Source organism: Scardinius erythrophthalmus (genome assembly GCF_964197995.2).
Source record: "Scardinius erythrophthalmus genome assembly, chromosome: 23".
Classification (NCBI taxonomy): domain Eukaryota; kingdom Metazoa; phylum Chordata; class Actinopteri; order Cypriniformes; family Leuciscidae; genus Scardinius; species Scardinius erythrophthalmus.
This window is the reverse complement of record NC_138243.1, coordinates 8,988,968-9,009,876: the sequence shown is the minus strand read 5'-3', so window position 1 is coordinate 9,009,876 and position 20,909 is coordinate 8,988,968. Positions and strand designations below refer to the sequence as shown.

The 20,909-nt window shown below is 37.2% G+C and overlaps 1 protein-coding gene across 4 annotated transcripts in view; it reads right to left on the bottom strand.

Moving 5' to 3' along the window:
• Nucleotides 1-20,909, bottom strand: part of strbp (spermatid perinuclear RNA binding protein) — a 104,167-nt gene that overhangs the window by 45,082 nt on the left and 38,176 nt on the right. For all 4 annotated transcript variants that reach the window (XM_081354591.1, XM_081354593.1, XM_081354592.1 and 1 more), the window contains exon 2: nt 17,248-17,315. The gene's annotated coding sequence lies outside the window, so the exon portion shown is untranslated. The remainder of the gene's footprint in view (nt 1-17,247; nt 17,316-20,909) is intronic.

Genomic DNA, 20,909 nt, shown 5'->3' with positions numbered 1-20,909 from the left:
TGCAGCCGACACTAACTCAGAAAACACTAGCTTATTAATAAATAGTTCAATGTTCAGTCTCCTTGCTGTTTTTTCCGACACATTCATAATCATTGCTTTTGCCGGTGCAAAGCGCTTAATTTATATTTTAATGCACATTATGGTTTCTTTTTTCTCTGTAATGTTACAATGTAACATACTATTCTTTCTCAGCCCTGAAACTGAAACCATTTTCCGATGCCACTCTCCAAGTAGCCTATATATTTAAGTAATAAAATTAACATCATAACCATTCAACTACTTGACTAATGTATTAAATGAGTGAAAATATTAATTCAATGTTTTTATTTAGGAGTCAGCTCCTTTGAAGTTGTTTGTACAAAAATACGATCCTTAAAACAGAATGGATGGCACAGCACATTCAGAAACAGAACCTCTTATTGTGATTCATTGAATGTGCGGTTCTTTTGCATACTTTAATTAGTGGCAAACCTCATTAAACCACATCAATCCACCTGAGACTTGAGACAACAGGGAGCTAGAAAGGAACGACATTGTTTTCGACTACCAAGCCGAAGACAGAAAGAGGTTTCGTGAGGGGAGTGGGTGAAGAGGGTTACTACTATCGTGTCTTTGCCCCCAGTGCTACTAATCACATGCATTCATTTTCTTTTATTCTTCTCAGTGTTTTGAGGAAAACTGTTAATTTCTCCTCTAGGGTAATCAACTGAGCTGGCATTAATGAGAGGGACTTTCAATCTGAGCCTAGTTGACGTTTTCTGTACTAGTTTGGCATTTATTTCCTGCCGAAAACCTTCTAAAATTTCAAAATTAGGTTGTTGTTTTTTGTTTCCTCATTACAAACACCTCATCAGATTCCTCTAAGGAAAAGCATTCTGGCGGATGGCATCTCATTAGTATGAGGTTGCCAGATCAGCGACACACTTCTCTGCACACTGAGTATTGGACGGACACTTAATGAATCTTACACAAGGCAAACCGCACCTGCTCCCACTCAGAGCAACCGGAAACGACTTGGGCGCTGGTTAGGGTGTGTGCGATAAACACGTTAATTGTGTTGCTCCAAACATACAAACCATCCGTCTGGGAATGCCGTGTTATCCTAATGTTATTTCCAACTCGAACTGCAACCCATGTAAATACAAGTTATGTTTAGGTGAGTGGTGGGTTATTTTCACAGCTAAATATGGGGGCCGGTGTTGACGCCCGGATGAGTTTAAATACCACTGCTCATCAAAATGTTTACTTCAGAGCCATTTTAACCTCTTTGACTAAGTCTATTAATGGTAATCTCAACATACCCCATATATTAAGAATGTTTACTGAAGGAAATCGTTCCAAACTCACGCACATACTTGAGTATTCCCTCAGTAGTGTGTTCGGGAGGAAGTGCCTGGACTCAAATCTGCCGACTGACACGCTGAGCGAGTGCCGTCTTACACACACCCAAACAGAAGCACACATGAATGCACATGCCCAGAAAGACAATGCACTTTAGGATGCTCTTCTCATGAAACTTCCTGAACTCTATCCGAAATCCAAGGTTTCTAGATGTTGCTGAATAATTCATTACTATGAGGAGTTTAAATTATAATTATGAAGTAGTCAAACCTGCGAAAGTTTCTATTCTTATGCTCAACAATGAGACATTCTGAAAGAGAAAAAAAATCAGACAGATGAAAGAGAAAAGTATTTTAACCTTCAGCAAACATTCTTACAAGAGAGCTGTCATGATTTACCAGGGAAAGAAATTGGCAGGGCGGGGGTGTCAATGTGGATCTAAGATAAAGTCTTGTTCAAAATGGATGTACCTTTTAGTTCTTAGAAATGTAATCTTTGTATTCAAGTTACATAAGGTTTTGAAAATGTTATGTAGTGTAACAAAGGAAAAAAAAATGTTACGAATATTTCTAATATTTATAAAAAAAAATTACACCTTGAATACTGCGAGTGTACACACAAAGAGAGTTCGACAAAGATACAAACTTTTTTTTTACAGCTCAAACTCAACTAGATAAAGTACAAAGTAAATTTAAGCTAAAGTTGTGAAATTCACAATTCACAATTGTGATTTTTTTTTTTCTAATCATGCTCTAATTTTGTTTTATGAAAAAAAAAGTGTTCAAATATTATTTAAATGTTTGTATTTAGGACATAAAATATTTGATAGCAAGACAAAGGAGTCAGCCACAGCCAATATAATTTCCACAACCGTCATTTCCATCATAAAATGCTATTAAACAAAATACTGCACATCATTTGAGATGCTGGAAATGACACTGTGGTCAGAATTTATTACTTTCAGAAAATGTTTCAAAAGTAATGTTTGAAATGGCCAAAAGTGCTCAGTTGAAGAATAACCAAATTACATTCATTTATTCAAAGTAGAAATGGCCCCTTTTAAAACTTTAATCAGATGCTTGTACAAAAATATATGATTCTTAAAACAGAACGTCTTATTGTAGGCTAATCCATTGAAAATTTGCTGGGAAAAAAAAATGTAAAAGGAAAGGTTTAGAATATTTTATGATAATTTTATAATAAAAAATGTTTACACCTTGAATTCTCTGAGGTACAAAAATCATTATAATCCTTATTTTCAAAAGTATATTGATTTTGTTTTTAAATATACTGGCAAAAAAAAAAAAAATTACTTGTTTTCATATTTTGAGGTTCTGCAAGGGCCTTCTCTATGATATAAGAGAAATTGTGTTTTCTTTGGCATTTTTACATGGCACTAATTTGGTCAACATAAGTTTATAAATAATAATAAATTATTACTTAAGGTTTTGTTAAATTAAACAAAAAAGCCAAAAAGAGGAAAACCAGACTGCTGTGAGATATCTACATTTAATAAAGTTATGTGTAAGTGTGAATGAAAGTAATTTTCATAATAAAACTGTAAGGCAGAACAAAGACCAAAAAGAACAGGCAAATCTCAGAAAAACTTTAAAATGTCCTTCCAACACTTCTAAACGCATCAATGAAGCATCAGTACCACTTGAAATACATTTATTAATATAAATAAAAAGAAATATCAACCGTTCACCTTTTTTTCTCAGGGTGAGAGGATTTAAGAGTCAATAAGAAAATCTACCATGACCCAAAACAGCGCTCTGAGGTAAATTTAGCCAAACAGAAACAACACCCTGTCATCTTGAACAGACGCATAAATCTCATTACAACCTGCTCTGTTCAAAGGCAATGGAAAAACATGTAAAGGTTATAATATAACGCCAATTATTGCACAATGCAAAAAATACACAATCTTCCAACACAGTTATCTCCAATGCTGACTTGTCTTCATGGAATCTCTTGATTAAAACATGGCTTACTGTACGTTGAAGCGGAAATGCGAGTGAAAGTGCCACTTCACGCATTTGTTGATTTGGCAGTGAAAGAAAATGCTGAACAAGCTACAGGGAGAATGGATGATCAATAAACGAATAACTGCGTTGTCAATATTTAAGATGGAGGGGTGCTTCCTGCTGACTGGAGGTCAACCCTGAAGGGACAGAAGCGAGGAAGAGGAGGATAACAAGGATATAGGCATTTCGAAGGGAAAGTATAAAAGATTAGCAACTAGTGTGTGTGACTTCATGTTGTCATTCACTGTTTCTACAAATACATCATAATCTCTCACTTAGACTCACTTTTCCTCACACAATTCTCATTTGTCTCACTTCTACAGTTTTGCCACTTCCTCAATCAACTTCTGATGGCCTAATGTGAAACTGACTCAACTGAGCAGTAAGGTACGTGACGATGTTTTAGTACTTCACCAAAACTACACTACAAAAGAATTGTGTAAAACCCAGTAAACCTTTAGATTATTACTTCTGACATTAGAACAAAATATATAGATGTGAGAACATGTACGAAATTAAACAACAATCGCTTAAATATTTTCTAATTTCACTAAACATTTTAATTTCATTTTGTGAAAAATTTTATTAAACATGGACCTTTATTATCATTAAAAGGGTTTATTTCTGCTTCCGTAGGATCGTTTTGTAAATGTAAGCAATTAATTTAGACAAGCTCAAACCGGGTGCCGGTGTGGTGAGACATCTTCAGGAGCGGATACACGCGGGGAAGTTACAGTACGCACGTCGAGTATAAATCAGCCTTAGACAGAAAGATCCATCAAAGCAAATGGTTCTCAAACTGAAATCAATATTATAATGACAGGATTGAGCTGCTGTAATTCTACCATGTTAATATACTTTTTATCCCAGATTTCCCTGAAGAGTAAGTCACAATACCAAAACAGTTAATATCAGTATCAATGAAATTCACCTAATTTGATCATCTTTGTAAATACTAATGGGGTGATAAACAAACAAACAAACCCAAAAACGTAGAAAAACCCGCCTGTGGCCTTTTCACTTCTGTAAAATGATATCACATTGCTTCTTGCACGTCTTGCACTTTCAAAGTGAAATGTCCAGTGACTGGCAGTAAAGTCCGTTCAGATGAACTGATGAACGTAAATCTGACAACATTTTATGTTGGTTATTCTACGTATCTTGGCAGTAAACAAAATGTGGCAGTGGCACTAAAAGATTAGTTTTTAGTTAATTTGAAAATAACACTAAACACTAAACCTATCTGAGAGAGTTAAATCCTCGCATCGCTAGTGCACTACAGGCCCAGGTGAGATACAGAGCAAGTTCACCACATCAGAAAAGCCACATCTTTGCAGCTGGTTATGTGATGCAGCAAAAATGTGGCAGCTAAAACAAAATTACTGAAGTTTTACGAGAAAATAGTTTGAGTTTTTCAACTTCAAATTTTCATGTTTTATTCAATGTGTTACTTGCCATTTCTTTTTAACTACACACTACACATATTGGCTTGGGTTTTAGACAATAGTGTAGACATAAACCTGATCTACAGTATTGGCTGACTCGTTCGTGAAATCCAGCTAGGATATTTCAAACGAGGAACCACAAATAATGGCCTGGAATTATTAAATGAGATGCATCAAACTGACATCCTCTTCAATGTGGCCTGAGGACTCCAATAACACACACACACACACACACACGTTTAAATCCCCATACAAACACCCATGCTCTGCCCAATAGCGTTTTATTCTAAAACCCTGAACTGCATAAACACACACACACAAAAATGCAAAATGCGAACAATTGTTGTGGTATTAAAGCTACAGTCAGTCTGATCATCTATTAATTTAATGGCTGGTAAAGTAGCCCTGGAATAAAGCCATAAACTCAGACAGAGAATATCTTTTAACTCAAGAGATTATGATTGCTTTCACAGAAATCAACAGTACATGGTATTGTTTTCTCTTGTTTTAGGCTCAATAAAGTCCAAACAACCACAGAATGCTGCTACTCTTAATGTGAAAGTAGGTAAACAATAGTCATGCTACAAAAAGTAATCAGCCACAAGCTAATAATAACTTTACAGTGTACAGTAAGATAATTACATTAATTGAAGCAATGAATAATTGCAAGTTGCTGAACAAAATAATTACATATTAAGTGCATTGTTCATTACCCGGTACAGTGTTGGTACATTAGGTAACACTATTTTACAGTGTCTTTGTTTCATATGTTACATGTACTTACCATAGTAATAACAGTAAATTATGCATAATTACATGCAACTAACCCTCAACAAAATCCTAATCCTACCCTAACCCTATAGTAAGTACATGCAGTTGCTTAATATTACTCAGTACTTAAATATATAATTACACTGTAACAATGACACCTTCAAATAAAGTGTAACCGCACATATTACCCATAAAAGTACGAGCGTCTGAGCACATCAGGCTCATTTACACCATAATCCAACTCTTTTTACAATAACGTCTTTTAATATCTCTGTACAGTGTATGAATATTAAGTTTAAGTAAATGACGTAAACAAAAAACACAATTAATCACATGTCAAATAATGTTGACAGTTCACAAGCGCAAAAAAAAAAAAAAAAAAACTCAAGTTTCTCAAAAGCTGGACCTGTTTGTGCAATCTGAGGTTACAGTGACATAAAAGACGTCTACAGACTCCTCAGGATACTTTGAGCTTCCAGTTGCTTCGGTAACACTGCAAAAGTGCTAAAAATACAGCTGCCCATGATACAACACAACAGCTTAAAGTGAAAGCCATTTAGAGTGGACTAAATCTTTAGAGAAGTCCTAATGGACAAAGAGAGGAAACGCATACAACACTTGTTTAGCACTTATTGAAAAAACTTTATTAAAGGAAGGAAGGACAAAAAATGAGAAGGAAACTGAGCAGGGCAGAGGGAAACTCCATCAGGACAATGAGGTGAATAGATGCAGGAAAGAGAACGAGAAAATCATTGAAAACTGCTGGATAAAAAAGAAAAGCAGATGAAAGAAATAATGTGTGTGTTCCCTGTGTGTGTGTGTGAGTGTGTGAGTGTGTGTGTGTGTGTGTGTGTGTGTGTGTGTGTGTGTGTGTGTGTGTGTGTGTGTGTGTGTGTGTGCAGATCCAGCCTACTCAACACTTTGTATCCCGCCGATAAATCAAAGAGGCTCTTAGAAGTGAGCCAAGGCACCGGTTAAACACAGCACAGCGGTCAGCCTCAAAATCATCATCTTCCGGTTTCCTCGAGACAGACCTCAGACACACACATCACAGCAGCAGATAAGTTAACTTTAAGGGGACATACTTGTTTGATCTCTTTCCATGAAGCCTTATTATAATAGTCAAAGTTTCTTGTTCTTTTACACAATTATTTTTCACCCTCTCGCTGCACCTTAAACAGCCTGCTTTTGGTACTTTATACTGTATGTAAATCACCTCTGTTAGGATGGCTAACCTATTAGAAGTTAAATTTGTACAAAAATGGGTAACACTTTACAATAAGGCAAAATTTTGTTTGCATTAATTAGACACTCAATACTTCTAAAGCATTTATTAACCTTACCTAGTGTTAATTTCAACATTTACTAACACGTGATTGAAATCAAGTCACATCTTTTAATATTATTTAATGGACCTGAGCTGACATGAACTAACAATGAACAGTTGTACTGTATTTTTATTAACTAACATTAATGAATATGAATAAATACTGGAACAAATGTTTTGCTTATTGTTAGTTAATGCATTTACTAGTGATGGGGACGAGACCGCCTATGCCGAGTCCGAGTCAAGACCGAGTCTTTGAAGGGTCGAGTCTGAGTCGAGACCGAGTCCGTTGGTTTTCAAATTCAGTCGAGTCCGAGTCAAGGCCGAGTCTTTGAAGGGTCGAGTCCGAGTCGAGACCGAGTCTTTAGGAGTCGAGACCAAGACCATAAAAACATGTCAGTTTTCATATTCATGATTTAATATCACCCCAGTTAATAATCAACAGTTAGGCCTACAGACTAAGCTAGATTGAGAATTGTTTAGAGGAGCAGTCTTAACATCTTAATATGGACTATGCTTTTACTATCATTAAAAAAATCCCTACCACATGCACCATCTTCTGCCTATTTTTCTAAACAGTGCTGCTCTGTCATCAACATGTTAAGCCCACCCTGACTTTTTTAATCATAGTTAGGACATGCAGAGCAAATAAACATTTTCTAGTGTATTCTAGTGGACTAGTGATGGGGACGAGACCGCCTATGCCGAGTCCGAGTCAAGACCGAGTCTTTGAAGGGTCGAGTCCGAGTCAAGACCGTGTCTTTGAAGGAACAAGTCCGAGTCGAGTCCGAGAAAGCAGAAATCGGTCTCGAGACCGGACTCGAGTACTACATCACTAGCATTTACTTATGTTAACCAATGGGACCTTATCGAAAAGTGTTACCTAAATAACAAATAGGTGTCATGTCTGATTTGTGAAAATGCACATTTATTTCCCAGACGTCCAATTTTAAGGATATTCCAATTTTATGAGGCACGTTTAAGCACTTTTCACCAATTTTCTATTAAATCAATTATAAAGTATATAATATATACATCACATATTATATAAATATAATATTCAAATACTTTTTAAAAATTATAATATCATTTATATAATAATTTTTTTTTTTTTTAAAGTGCACCATGCTGTCGCAGACGACTATATATTTTTTGTCAGAAGCGAATATAATTAAACTACATATTTTCACCATTCGTCACCATTTGGTCACCATTCGTGTCAGTTCTGAAGCGAAACCACCTGAGAATCGCTGCATTAGCAAGAGAAAAACAGTTTTATATCATTTGACCCTTTGAAAGGACTCTTATATAATGGCTCTCTCACTCCTCTCTCTCCACTTCAGCTTCACATTCTAGCCAGCTCCCCGCTAGAGTCGCATCCAACCTTGGGCCGCCGTGGCTCAGTATCACGTGCACCATCTGTTCAGCACAGTGGGCTGCCCCCTGCTCCTCCACACTGCAGCGCCAACATGTGTGTGTGTGTGTGTGTGTGTGTGTGTGTGAGACCTGAGGAAGCGAGGTATATTTGTGAAAGCGGCGAGACAGTGCAGAACAAACTCAGTCTGTGGCTGCATTTATGCAGAAAGAGGAATTTAGAAACAAGTGCGGGTAAACCGAAAGAGGAAAACAGAGCGCGTCTGTGCGCACGCATTAGCCGCGGCACCTCGCGACTCGGCTGCCAAGACACAGCGGATCACTGAATTCATTCATTCCAGGTCAATTTGGGCATGTTACCCGACAACAGCAATTTAATAGCGCGATCGCTCGTCGTCTCTCTCTCAGAACAACCCATTCCCTTCGGTTTCCAGCAGTAACCATGACCCACAATGCACTGGGACAAGCAGTCGACGCTCAATCAGATTGAGCGATGTTGTAAATATTTCAGTGGCTGTCTTTCCATCTTCTCCATTCCTTCTCCGTCTCAAACATGCGTTTACTTTTTTCTCTCAGTCCACCTCTGAAGTTAGGCGGTGTTGAAAGGAAACGAATGAAAAGAGAGGTAGGGTTATCAAAGGAGGACGCCCACACGTGCGCTTTCACAGGCAGCGCTGACCCCGGGTGCACGGCTCCGACGCTCTCAATAAAACGCTCTAATTAGACACAGGGAATTCATGCAGGGGCCTTGAGGCTGAACGGGTCTGAAGAGTTCATCGCACCTCTCGCTCGTGTTGGGTTTGTTTGAATGCACAGGAAGTGGGAGAATGATGCCAGATTAAGAACTAAACATCACTTTTGAATGAACCTCGAAGGGAAGTGGAAGAAACAGAGTGAAAAGGTCACTGAGGTCACGTCTGTCTCCATGCTCAGAGTAAAGCACAAGCTTACTGCACAGTATCAATGAAGACTGCCACCTTGGTTTTCTTTTTTAACAGTATGTGATTAAGTTATTCTGTAGGGAGCAGAGATGTATTAAATATTCAAAATGCATGTGTAATGATTTTGCTGCCGATATAATAAAGTATTACTGTGAATATTGCAGCGATTACATTTTTTGTTTTCGAAATTAACAAAACATGCCATTTGAAATATTTGGTGATCGTTCCTTTTCTCTTTATTAATTTTGGGAATCAGTTCAAACTAATAAATTGATGAATGACTAATAAACTGACTCTAAAGTGTTTCAATGATTCAAGCTATATTTAAATGTGCAATAATCTCTGCATACCATTTTCATGCATTAAAATGTTTTAGATGTTTACGATAAAATAAATATTTGAAAAGATAGATATTTTATTAATATATAGGCTATAAAAAGATAAATATTTGTTTATTACTATTGTATCAAACTACTAAAATACATTTGTATAAAATTGAAAAATTCTAATAAATATCTGAGATGACTATCTGTATCCAAAATAGATTCACACGTTTTCCAAACAGTTTATAAATAAATTAAGAGCATGAATGATATTTACTCAGTTTTATTTATATGCACTAATGTACCAATACACCTTAACTAACAGTAATATTTACCTACCAAAATATTTTTATACATAAAAAAAAAAAATACCATGGCAAAAATATCCACAAAGAAAGATATTCACAAACAATGATGCCTAATTTTATATTGACAAAAAAAAAACTGCGGTAATTATAATAAACATATTCTTAAGTAGTTTATGTTCAGTATATTAAAAACTGTATGTTCTGCCCAGTGCTGGTAGTAAGCCTTTACAAACATCACCTCATTCTCATGGAGAAGTGCAGCTCTTGGGGGTTCAATGATAGTGTGAATGGAAAACAGAGATGGGGCTTATGCGCGGTGTGTGTGTGTGGTGACGAAAAGCGCTGTGTGTGAGGAGGTGAAAAACCGGCTTGTCAGCAAAGTGCTGAATTCCTAACAGAGTTCAGTGAGCCCAGCACCATCAGACAGGAAGATGTGTTCATCTCTGTGCGTAAGCTGCAGTTTTGACCCCTGACCCCATTTCCAGCACGCACCACTGTACTCGTTACATTTTCATCACCTCTCATCCTGCATTTCTGAGTTCATCTACTCAGCGATGTGATGATCCAGCACAGAGATTAATGCGACGGATCAGAGACGCGTCTCAGTTCTCAGTCCGTGTGTTTGCAGCACAACTCGTTCCAGTTCTCTCTGCTGTTTTGGCTTGATACAATGTTGAATCTCATGATCAATGTAATACACTTTTCACTGTCAATTCACTAAGTTTTATTTACATGATTAGATTTGTATTATTCCTATTTTATCCATTTATATTTTATTCAAATTTAATATGCATAATCTTTACAAAAAATGTTAAACTACAATTCATTTTTTAGTTTTCATTTAATTATTGTTTACTTAGTAACAAAAAGTTCACTTGTCACTTTTACTAGCTTTGCATTGTTCTTTTTTTTCTTTCTATGTATAACTACTTTATATGTTTTTAATTTTTTAACTAGTTTTTTATATATTGCCTATTTATTCTAAATTAGGATGTTCTTTGATGCAATCTTGATAACATCACAGGTATCCCTCAGAGAACATTATATACATCCCGGCTACACGTATGGAACTGTTTTGCTTTGAACTTCCCATGTTTGAGCCAGAGCCTGATCCCGAATCAGAAGACAAAGACCTCAAATACAGAGGATGCTGTCTAGTCTGTGACAACATGGTGAATAATCATCTTTATTCATATTTATTTCTTGCGTATATGTGAGGTAGTATTGTTTTTTTATTACATTATATTAGTGTTAAAACAAAGACACTACAGAAATATGTTTATTTCGTAAACATTGTCAACTGTGAAAAATTAATGCATATTACATATGCTTTAAAAGTCTTTGTGGCAAATAAAGTCTCTGAGATCTCGATACCTTGTACTTCTGGAGACTCCAGGTAGGTTGCCGCTCTGGTAAATGGCAGCACTGGAGACTTATGGCGTGTTCACACCAAATGCGAATTTAATTATTTGCGCGAGTAGATTACATACAAAGTCAATGCAAAGATGCGAATAGACGCGAATTGGGCGACACGTTTGCCGCGAAAGCTCGATAATCGCCTCAAACGCGTCTTCCGCTCGAGTTGAAATTTAATATTGTTTTACTTTCCAGTGCGAGTTAAATCTCTTTTTTGGCCCATTTTACCTGTAAAAGAAAACTTGCTTAATTATGCACACCTCAATATAAGCAGTTATTCACTTCCAGCCTTCCTTAATTATATAGGCCTATCACTTATAAATGATTAAATACAAAATGAATTGTAATTTTTAAGATTGATGTGTTTGGAAATGGTAAAATTTGCTTGGAAATAAAATATGATCAGAATATAAACTTGCATAATAATTATGCACGCACTGTATTCATCGCTCATCATTTTCAGTGAAGTGAAAGTAATGCGAGTACATATGTGTGTTGTGACATTAATGTTGGACTGTAGTTGTCACTGCATTTTTATTTTCAGTCTCTGAAAAGTCTGCGTCAAACTGTCTTTTTTAAAAATGAATCCCTGTGGTTTTGCTGCTGGAGTATTCATGTGTTTGCGACTCTCTCGTATTTACTACTACATGACACGTGTGAATCGGTGGGCGGGGCTAGAGAGGTAATGATGTAGAAGTAGGCGTGGTCTTTTGTAGAGGCGGTCTTTCATTGCACTATGATGTCATAATGTGACAAAATCAAGAACGAGGCGTTTTCTGAGCTTTGTTTCAATAAAAGCTTTTTTTGGACTAATGAGGAAGTTTTGAGTTAGGAAACTTACAGGATATTTTTATAGTACAATGACCTCTTATGCGTCAAAATATCAAGAAAAACATTTATGCATATACAGTATATATATATACATATATAACATTTTGCACCGTTTATTATTATAATAATGACTGATTGTTTACTTCCTTAGTTTTGCACGGTTATATTTATATTTCTATTATTAATTATTCATCATCAATATCTTATCTATTAATTTCTTTTATTTTGAATTCTAATTATTATTATTTTTTTGCACTATTCCTATATGTATTGTCAAAAACTGGCTCTTTTTGGGGTAACACAAATACATTATTTCTTGTCAGGTCAATAAGATAAACTGGGAGAAAAAGAGGACGACAGAGATGTTTGGTAAGACGGGCAAAAAAAAGTGAGGCTCTGTGCCGACTCATCCCGCGGGAATTGTCGTCATGGCTACATCCTTCCAGCAGCAGCTCCCTGATTCCCAGAGAGCGACGAACGGAAGACAGGAGGAGTAAGAGAGAGAGAGAGACAGAGAGAGACAGAGACAGATGGAACGGCTCTTATTGCAGAGGATTGGGATGGTATATTACCACGTGGTAAAACAGACAGAAGCATTGTCTGTCCTCTGACACAACAAAACTCAATCTAACACTCCAACACAACCAGCGACTTCACACAGTAAGATTAAAGACAGCATGAAATGGCTTTGCATCACATTTAAATACATGTGATGTATTTAGCCATTGTGTTGCATCGCGCTGTATTTTTCACTACTACGGTTAACAGCTGTATCAGTTCAAAAAATACTAGCCGAATTAAAAAAATATAGTTGCATGCTTATAATTCATATAGCACTCAGCTAAGGAAGCGCGCATCTCTCGTGTATCAGTGTTTATCTGTATTCATCAGTAGCGGTCGGAGACTCCAGGAGTCCCAGCGGCAGACAGTTTTAATCAGAAATTCAAGTGGCTTCAGGCAGAGCAGTGTCCTTCTCTCTGAGAGCACCTCATGTTTATGTCTCCCACTGAACAGCCCTTGCAAGACATACCTATTCAGCCCAGTCCAAAAACATCAGATATGAGATGCAAAGAACAAAGCCTGGCAGAGGACAAAGATTACACAATAAAATACAGTAGCTAGGGCTGTGACGGTGGCAGTTTTTTACCACCGCGGACGGTGATGGCGCGGTGGTTGGGGGGTGATATATATATTCTTCAGTACCATGGTACAACACGGACTACATATGTGCAAATACACAATAAACAAAACAAATAAACACAAATATATACAAAAATGATATACGCTCTGCAGAGACAGTGGTTGTTGAATGAAGCATCTATAGAGGGTAAAGAGATCCCGATGATCTTTTCTCCGCTGTAGAGTCTTGCGGTCGGAGGCTGTGCAGTTCCCGTAGCACACAGTGAGACAAGCTGGTCAGGACGCTCTCTATCGTCCCAGAAGGAGGTGAGAATGGGAGGAGGATGTTTTCTTTCCACGGTTGTTCCATTGAAAACACAGCAGTTCCTGATTTCACGCTGGGAAGTTAGCTGTAGTTGGAGTAAGTCCGTTTTATTATCGAGAGAGCGAATATTGGAGAGGAGAATGTATGGCAGAGCTGGACGGCTTGGGTTAGCTTTTAGCTTAGTACGGATACCGGCCCGCTTTCCCCACTTTCACAGCCTCGCACAGCGTTTCCGGCACCCTCTCTTCCGGCCAGCGGCTTCAAGCAATACCACGGGGCCTGGTTTGCGTAGTAGTCTTGTAGCTCGTCTCGCAGTCCGTCGTTTATTCCTCCTGAGCTTTGTTCTCCAATGTTCAGCAGGATTTGACAATGGTAGACATATACACAAGAAATAACGAGGTGCATCTATTTAAAAACGTTTCCAGTTTGGTGTAAACTACACCAAGCCTTGCCATAATAACAAGCACAAACTGTGTTAAATGTTTGACGTGCAAGTAAAAAGGTTTTTCCTACTTTACCACAGTAAAGAATGCGGGTATAATAGGCCTAAAAGCGAACCAAGGAAAAACGTTTATAATCCCCTGCGAAAATGGGTGAGACTGGAGTGAAGATTTGTGAAAAGAAACAAGAGATTCCATGTCCAGTGGAATAACTAATGGGATATTGTTAAATTCGCAGATAATCGGGTGACCAGATCGCAAAACAGAATACAAAGCCGACAAAGCTTTAATTTATGGGCTTACGCAAAACTCTCTCATTCGTCATGAATCTAAATGTTTACATGGCTGCGATGTAACGAATTACTAACCAATTATTTATTTTGTAAACAAAGCTTTCTGCTTCACTCCTGTCATAATATTCATGAAAAACAGCATTCACATAAAAAATGTTTTGGCAGACTGCAGGTGCTACTGTGTGCGTTTGTCAAGTTACCAGCCCTAACAGTAGCACAAACTGCTTCACAGGAAATGACAAGGACAGGGAGATGGTTTCAAGGAAATGATGTCAAACGTCAGATGCTGATCTCGGGTTAAATGAGGATTTGGAAAAATACTGTGAAACAGGACAATATGAATATTACTACTACAACACTGAGTTTTACTTAAAATAATAATAATAATATTTTTATTTTATTATGTTTGTTTTATTTACAGTATTTACTGCTTTGTTTTTTTATTATTATGTATTTATCATTTTTAAATATAATATTATATGATACAAGTTTTCTGTTAGTTTTTATTATTGTTTATTATTATTCATAATTTTTTAAACAATAATAATAATAATAATATGTGGTATCTGATAACAGAAAGAGACGGCTTCAAGATTTTTGCTTACTAAATTTACGATGTCAGCTCTAAAAGACGTCATAAATGCTAACTGATGACAAAAAAAAAATGTGTGGAGAATAAACCAACATCAATCAGATGCTACATGCACGATTAACAATTAGCAATGACATGTCAGATGTCCTAAAACCGCAGAGAGGCGTGGGCTGACAAAGTCATTGGATTCTCAAGGACACTGCGGCGAAAGAGAGAGAGTGTGTGTGTGTGTGCGTGCGTTTGATCGAGAGACGACGAGCGTGCAGGAATATGAGAGGTAGCCTGGGAATACACTCACTTGGATTGGCCGTACCGTGAGCATGTGTGTCAATGTGTGGTTCTGAGAGCGGGGCTTGGCATCCGAGCCGCAAAGCATCCTGGGGGGAGTAGAGTGATGACGGCAGGGTTCGGGACAGAGAATCATCACTATGGCTAATGAATCGAGGGTTACAAGAGAGAAGAGCAAAGTGGACTCTAGCGGACACAAGTTGTTAGTCTTTGCAACTTGCTCACCCTAGTAGTTCAAGCCAGCGGAAACGATTAGCAACCATTTGGACAGGAAGTCAGAGCGTGTTGTTCTGTCGGAACAGCGATACACTCCATTACCTGAACCAAGTCCGAAAGGAGCAATAGAGCTGCCCTAAGCATCCACTCCACTGCACAAAGAGCCACAGCGAGCAGACTTAAAAGATAACGTGTGATTAAATAAAATTTTCATGGGTGCATTTCTGCCCATGCCAAGACAAGATCAATGCCAGCCACAACCATTACTTGGTTATTTTTTTGCCCCAGACACATTCACTTCACAATTACAACCATGATAAATTGGCCTTTCCTCCTGTGTCAGTGGATGCTTGAGAATGAGACATCATCCCTGTGTGGACATAAAGGTGTGTGATTACTTTGCCAGTAGTCTATGTTTGGTCTCTAGTAGAGGTTTCAGTTGTACATCATAAGTGGTGCTGAGGACTCCACATCCGCAACCCATGAGAAAGGAACAATCTGAGATTGTTCCGTAATTGTTCTGGAAATTAAACCATCCGCTAGGGCTGCGAGATTTGGAGATGGGAAAAAAATTGCCATTTTTTTCTAATAAGAAATGCAATGGCAATTTAAAAAACAGGTTTGCTTTGCTTGTTTGTAGGGCTTCACATTCACAATATATAATAACAATAATATTAATATAATATAAATAATAAAGACGGAAATATGGCGCATGTTACGTTCATGTACGTTGTAACGAGATTTAAAAACCAGGTTTGCTGTGCTTTGTAGATCTTCACAATATATAACAAAAATAATAATAATAATAATATATAAATATAAAATAAAGATTATATTATATTTCACTCGACGAGAAATCTCGTCACATTTTAGTCCCGCAAGATCTCATGCCACACCCCTATTGATAGGTGCTTCTTAATCCAAGTATGGAAGACAGAATGATGGCGCATGTTGCGTTCACATATGTACGTTAAAGTGACCAACTCTTCAGATTAGAGAGATCATGTGAAGCAGCATTTACTGTGAACCGAGCCACTCTGAGACACTGAAAACACAGGTGGATAATAAGCTGCTCCTGTGTAAATGAACACAGTGCCACGCTTTACTCTGAAACATGCAGCGCATATATTTAATCAACTAAATCGTAGCCTTTGCGATTTGATAATCACACTAAATCAATTCGCAATTACGGTTATACTATGATTAATCATGCAGCCATTCCTTCAAGATATCCGTTGTCTGACCAGCACACGACACGGAATTCATGCAATAATGAAGACTGTATCATCATTTTACTCATGTTGTTCCAAAACTTTAAGACTTTCTTTTTCTGTGAAACATAAAAGATCTTTTGATGTTTCTTCTGTATTTGTCCTTACAATAAACGTCAACAGGATAGGCGAAGGTTTAGAGAGACTCTCAGGAGTAAACAGGTTACGTTCAACCAAACATCTTCATGATACAAAGTTGTGCATAAAAAAAACAAGCCTGTCAACCTACAATCCTCCTCAATGTCCAATGGGAAACATCCAATTGGCCATAAGGATTGTGAAGGGTTTAAAACACGGCATATCTGAACAACACAATTATGTTTCATCGACAAAAACCAGAGGCGGTGAGGGGGAAAGCATTCTAACAAACTAAGACTTCAACACTTGAACCGCATCCAGACCACCCTGTACTAATTATTCCCAAAATAAGCAGTGGGGGGAAGCGTTCCACACCCATAAAGCACATACTCAAAATAAACTCCAGCAAACAGATCCAAGAATGGTCCGGTGGTCTCGAGAACTTCTGATTTATGTGCCTAACCCCAGCCTGACCCGCTCAGGACGGCCGTGTTTGAGAGGTCGAGAGAGAGGTCACGTACCGTCAGCGCTCTCTTCCTGGCCCTCTCCAGCACCTGCTCACGGAGGACAGACGCTGTCGTTTCTGGACCTGTCGAAAGAGAGGATCATTATAAAACAATGACAACTGGGCTGGAGAAACACAAAAGTGCTGCATTCAATGACTGCCACTGTACTTCACTGTCACGTGTTTTAATGGGGCCATATCATGCTAAAGAGGATTTGCATTGCTCTTATGATATAAAAAATATTGTCAACAACGATCAGAACATAACTGTTTCTCTGCCGTCCTCCCAGCTCGTTTATCATAATAGAGGTCATTTACATAAAGGTGCAGTACAAAAACTGTTGAGAGAGAAGGTGGAAAATGGTTGGTTAATTCCCAATGCTAGTTTAGTATCATTAAGATACTATTATAGTTCATTGAGATGCTATTATAGTTTATTTTGAATTAGATTGTATGTTTATTTTTTCAGTTTTCATTTCAGTTGCAATTTTGTCTGTACTGTAGTTTTTTTACATTTTTATTTCAGTTTTAGTTTTTTAGTACATCAAGTTAAACTAAATGAGAAATTTTGCCTTGGCAATAGCTGAAAAAATAAGTTTAATATTTTCGTTTTATATTTTTTTATTTCAGTTAATGTTTTTGTTCATTTTAAGTTTTAGTTTCAAATATAATAATAAAGCAAACAGATAAGAGGTATTTCTGTAATATTATAGGCTAACTCATTTGAAATGTTAAGACACAATTTGTAGAAAGTTGGTTTTACCGTTCAAGCAAAACAAATACATAATACTGTATATTAATAAAAATGCAGAACACACACACATAATAATATAATTTTTTTTGTAAAATTTAGCACAAAAAATTCAAATAAATGCTGCTCTTTTGAACTTTCTATTCATCAAAGAATTCTGAGAAAAAAATACATCACAGTTTCCACAAAAATATGAAGCAGCACAATGATAATAATAATAATAATATTAATAAATGTTTCTTGAGCATCAAATCATCATATTAGAATGATTTCTGCAGTAATGATGCAGAAAGTTCAGCTTTGATCATAGGAATAAATTACAGTTTAAAATACATTAAAGTAGAAAACAGATAGGCTATATTAAATTGTAATAATATTTAACAATATTACTGTTTTTAATGTATTTTTGATCAAATTAATGTAACCTTAGTGAGCAGAAGAGACTTAAGATTTTTTAAATCGTATCAACCCCAAACCTTTGAATGGTAAAGGCTGTATTTAATGTATGCATTTATTTATTGAACACTTATAGATGGTTCCTTTGCTGCATTAGCGAAGCCATAGGCCACGCCACAAGCCATTTTCTAACAAATCCAACTTGTGGATTTGGCTCTCGACTTGTGGTGTGAGATCAGTGTGTCTGAATGCACAATGTGGGCTGCTTTTAAGCATCACCTCAGCACTCTCTGAATCACTGCTGATCCGGCCCTGTTCTACATCTATCATTCCCTCAATGGGCTCCGGCAGGAGAACAACAACATAGCGCTGGCTTTAATCGCACAGACCCTGTGGTTGTTGTCCGCCACACCACGCTAGATCCAGATGGCAGAGAGTGAGTAATACAGATAACAGGAGCAGTTCAGCATCACACAGCAGCTCTGCACTAGTCTAGCATATGATCCCTGAACGCCATCGCTGCGGGGGGCGGGGGGCGAGCGGGTGCGCAGTGGAAATGGCACAACCTCCCAGCTCTGTAAACAATAACTGCTAGTGGTGGGGAAAAAAATCGATTCTTAGAAGCATCGTGATGCGGACGATTCTGAATCGATAAACAAATGTCAAAAAACTATTTTTTAAATGTTTTTTTCTTTCTAACAACATTATATTGACGGAAGGCAAAAGGCGGAACCCAGAAGCGCAGAAGTGCAGCGCCCGGACAGTCTGTGGCGTGCCCATAACACACGTATGATGGCTGAGCGCGAAATCTGAACGGCACCCTCTTCGTTAAAAGCCAACATATGGAAAATTGGCATCATTTCACTGTGGACTATTTTGTATTTTTGTATGAGAGCTGCTTTCTGTATCGTTTAGTTTTCACATCAATATGCTGTAATACGTGTGTGTTTACTGTACTGTCCTCCACAGTCACAGTGTGCATCAGTGCAATGCCAGTCACAAAAACACATTTTGACAGTGCTCTCTGCAGATGTTCATTCACTTTTTTTGTATAAGCTGTTTTTGATTGTGGTACAGCAACAATTTCAAGTCATAAGTCTTAGTCTCTTTATTATCTGTGTATAAGAGCAGCTTTGTATGTTACTAATTATTCAGAATATGCGCAAGTCCACAAGCATTATTTTTGTATGAGAGCTGCTGGTACATCATTCTATATTTGTTTTATATGAAAGCTGTCTGTGATTTCGCTAAAGCAAAATGTTTTTTGTTTTGTTGTCTGAAGGATTATGAATCGTTGCACATAACAGGAGGATGTTGGATAGAAGTCTATTATTTCTTTATTAAGAAGAAATGCTTTGCTTTAAAAGTACCAAGTAGTCACACACACACACACACACAAAAGATGCATCGATAATCGTTTTAGCATCACAGCCCTCTGAATCGTTATCGAATCGAATCGTGAGGTGCCTATTCCCACCCCTAATAACTGCTGCCATGATCATCAAATCACCATCCACAGTTGGCAATACATTTCCACTGAAAAAACCACCATTTGACCAATAAGAAATAGACCGTTGCCCCATGATCCGCATTTGGAGCTGGAAGTAACACACCTCAACAAGCAATGATGTTTCAATTCAATCACGTGATGCAGTGAATGCTCTAACTGGCCATAAAACAAAACACAACATACAGTACGGCCGCTGGCGTTATTATAAAACAGAACTTGCACCGTGAAAGCAGCACTTTACTGCTTTATTAATATTCTCTAAAGTCAACAAATCTCGCAAAGCAGCTAGCTTGCATTTTTTCATCTTTCATGAATGTCTGTAATTAACACATTGAAGCTAGAGCTGTCATGATCAAGTTACTGAACAGTTTTCCTCAAACGAATTTGTCAATAACACTGATTCATTTAGAAACAAAAACACCACTACTGGTTTGGAAAGTGAATAATGCATATTTTACAGACATACTGAATGGGTCAAAATAGTGGGAATGTGGCCTGTTATATAGCCTAGGCTATATATATATATATAGCCTAGTTCACTATTCACTAAGTTCACTTAGGTTCCTGAAGAGTTGGTTGTTGTAATGAGTAAACTAAAGTGTGAAAACTCAAATTTTAAAGTTTTTTCCCCCCAACTCATTCAGGCCTAAAAAGCACTTAAAAATCTTTAGAGTAAAAAGCAATTTTCCAATCATTCTAGAAAGAATAATTGTTTCCAAATAGAGCCATTAAGTCATCTGCTGAAAACCTCTTTTAGTTTTCATACAGCAAAATATAGGCTACTGCAGAAAAAAAATATTGCAATGACAGTTTTTTCCAATATTATACAGCCCTAGCTTAAACAGTTATCTTTTTAACTGTCTATTTTGTTCATGTCATAGTCTATGCGAGCCTAATACATACTAAAATGTCTTTTAATTTAATATAAATAAAAAGCATGTTTTTCCAGGTGGTCACAATTTTAAATATATCTAGAAAAGTCATTTTCTAAATATAACAGACATGGTCAAGTTTTTACTCA